Source organism: Pteropus vampyrus, unplaced genomic scaffold, assembly GCF_000151845.1.
Source record: "Pteropus vampyrus isolate Shadow unplaced genomic scaffold, Pvam_2.0 Scaffold486, whole genome shotgun sequence".
Taxonomy (NCBI): Eukaryota; Metazoa; Chordata; class Mammalia; order Chiroptera; family Pteropodidae; genus Pteropus; species Pteropus vampyrus.
Genome location: NW_011889267.1, coordinates 932,108 through 935,215, shown reverse-complemented (window position 1 = coordinate 935,215; position 3,108 = coordinate 932,108). Strand labels below are relative to the sequence as shown.

The 3,108-nt window shown below is 35.5% G+C and overlaps 1 pseudogene; it reads right to left on the bottom strand.

The window, feature by feature from the left end:
* Positions 1-330: 330 nt before the first annotated feature.
* LOC111732748 lies at positions 331-449 on the bottom strand (annotated as a pseudogene).
* Positions 450-3,108: the final 2,659 nt, after the last annotated feature.

Sequence of the window (3,108 nt, the reverse complement as noted above, 5' to 3'; positions counted from 1 at the left end):
ACTCTAAATCTTTCAAAACATGTTCTTTCAAAATATCCAGTGACTCCCTAGTTGCCAATCCCGATGACTTCTCAGTACTTATTCTGTCTGATCTCTCTACAGTATGTGATACTGATAACTCCTTCCTTGAGATTATTTCCTCCTTCTACTTCTCTGATATCTTTTTAGGGCATCCTCGCTAGCTCCTCTGTCTGTTTTGTTGTTGTTGTTGTTGTTGTTTTTTTAGGCGAGACAACCCTTGGTTGACCTTACAGACTGCAAGGACCTTGTCAGCTTACAATCCATCATCGTCATTATTATTATTACTATTATTATTATTATTATTCTTTATGCCTACAGCACCTGGTCTTCCTAGGTGGTCTCCCATCCAAGTACTAACCTGGCCCGATCCTGCTTAGCTTCCAAGATCAGACGGGATCAGGCTTGTTCAGGGTAGCACGGCCATAGACAGTCTGCTTCTTCATATGCTGGCAACCTCCCAGAGGTCCTCTTGTTTTCTTCCTCTCTGGTCTCTCCCTGGGTGATCTCTCACCTGAGCTTTAACTTTCAGCTTTAATACAAGGGATCTTCGATCTATATCTCTGAAAATGCTTTCATTTAAAGTTCTGAACCTATATTTCTAAATTTCAAGTAGGTAACTCCTTGAACTTGAATGATGAGTTTGTTTTTGGACATTATTCAGCCAGGGTTCTTAGCTGCGAGGCAGCAACTATCTCAAGGCTGGAGTCAGGTGTGCTCCCCAAAGCCCAAAGATAGAAACCACAACAAAAATCCAGCATTGCACTGCTATGAATATGACCGCCAGATGTCCTCACATCTTTGTATCACTTGATGAAGATTCAGAGTTTTCAAACAGGAAGTGTCCATTTGGCCACGCCCAAAGCATGTGATTGGACACTGGCAGAACCAGATTTGGTTGAAGAAGGATCTGGTAGTAGAAAGGGACCACTAACTCCTACTAACACCACACACAATGGGAGACAACATAATAGGGAATCAGAGAGTTTACAGGAAGGGGGAAGATGACCAAATAATGAAAAATGTCCACTATAAAATAGTGAAGTTGATTGGTCTCCAATGTCTTACCAAATAAATTCTAAACTATCAACAGGAGATGATGGAGATCGACAAAGGAGGAACATACACATTCTTCACAACTAACCCTAACTTACCTCCCAAGCTATTTTCCCTATATATTCTCTAACATACAAAGTATTTTTATACAATCTGCCTTGCTTTCTGATATTTTCTCTTTCTAAGGCATCCCTATTTTTCTTCTTTATTTGGTTAAATCTTACTCATCCTTCAAGGTTCACCTAAATGTCACCTCTTCTATGAAGTCTTCCCTGATTCGCTTGGGCAGAATTAATCTATTGTGTTCTCCCTCCACTTAGGACTTTTCTGAAAACACTAATAAATCTCAATGATTAGGGTTAGCTGTACACATCTGTTTTCCATGGGATTATTAGTTCCTTGAAGGCAAGGACTGGGTCTTATTCATCTTTATATCTTCAGAGTCTACATCAGTAAGCACATTTTAAGGAAGAATTAGGAAGCAGAAGAGGTGATGTTGCTATAATGGTGAGGTGTCTTAACTTATGGTTTACATTTTTCACCTTAATTTCTTTTGTTCCATATACTGTACTTTCCTAATCATTTCAAATGAAATAGTCTATAGAGTTCTAGGTCAACTTCATCCTGGGTCAGGTAACTTTTCTTATTTCTTATTTTTTAGCTGAAGGAAGGAGAGAGTAATGTTCCCATTGCTCTTCACAACTAAGGTGTCATCAGTACTTTCAGAGGTCTTACAAGCAATTCAATTTTGCTTAATTGATAAATGTTTCTCTCAGTAGCACAGATTGAGCTAGTTGCATGCATTTCTCTGTATCTTAAAACACTGGGCTTAAAACTAAGAACACTAAAATAACTTATGCAATAAATGCATTTAGATCTTTATGTGACAGACTTTAGACAGAGGATATTATCTCTAACAATGGAAATAGTGTCTGTGGTTATGAATCAGTTTCCTCATGGTAAAAATGCCTCTATAAAATGTCTACAAAATAATATGGTCAATAAACATCATAGGCATAAAAGGAAATTTAAATTTCTCTTTTAAGAATATTTCTTTTACATTATGGAAATTATCTCGATTACATAATAAATTTTTGAAAAATTAATTAAGGGAATGATTTTGATTATCCAAGTTTGGAAAATAAAATACAATCAGATGGCCGAATTTTAAAGGAAACTGTTATTAAGTTAAATTTATCAAATGGACATTCAGTAGCAGCTGAGTATTAAAGCTGCATTTCTAGAAAACTAGATATTTCATACCTAATGTATGCTTTAGGCAGGCCACAAAACCTTAAAGTGACAGACCTTCTGTCATTTGTGGGTAGTACAATTCCTCTGTACTAAAATTAAATATTAAAGAAGGTCTGATTTACATGAGTCTATGAAGCATTCTGTTAAGAAGCCAGTTAAAAAGACTCAAAGTCTGAAGATGTAGAATTGATTTCCTTTTGGTTGATTTTGACCATATTCTACAATCAACAGCTTTTTCGATTTTCCAGTTTCTGGGATATGTTTCAAGAAAATGGAAATTTGGGGATTTGGATTGGCCATTCAAATCAAGTGGATGGATTTTAACAAAGGTGATAGAAAACTACTCATTATATTAAAAAAAAATGTTTCATCAGCTTTATTTGTGCTAAGAGAAATTATCAAAAGCTAGTGATGATTATATATGTAATCTCAATGATGTGAGAAAATTATCAATAGCTAGTGGTGATTATATATATTCTCAATGATGTCGGATTAAGCACACTTTACATATTCTAAAGGAGAATTATGCTTTGGGTTTGTATTATATTCCCAAAATATTTTCTAGCATAAAGAATCTAATTTAAATTTACACACACACACACACACACACACACACACACACACACACACACTCTCCTATTTATCCTTCCAGATGTAATATAGTCACTTGTCATTGCAAAGCTTTCTCTGATATGCTAAACAATAAGCTAATCAGTCTCTCTTTTCTGCTCTATTACATTACATTTTACCATTTTAAGTCATTTTCTTGTATCTCTATCC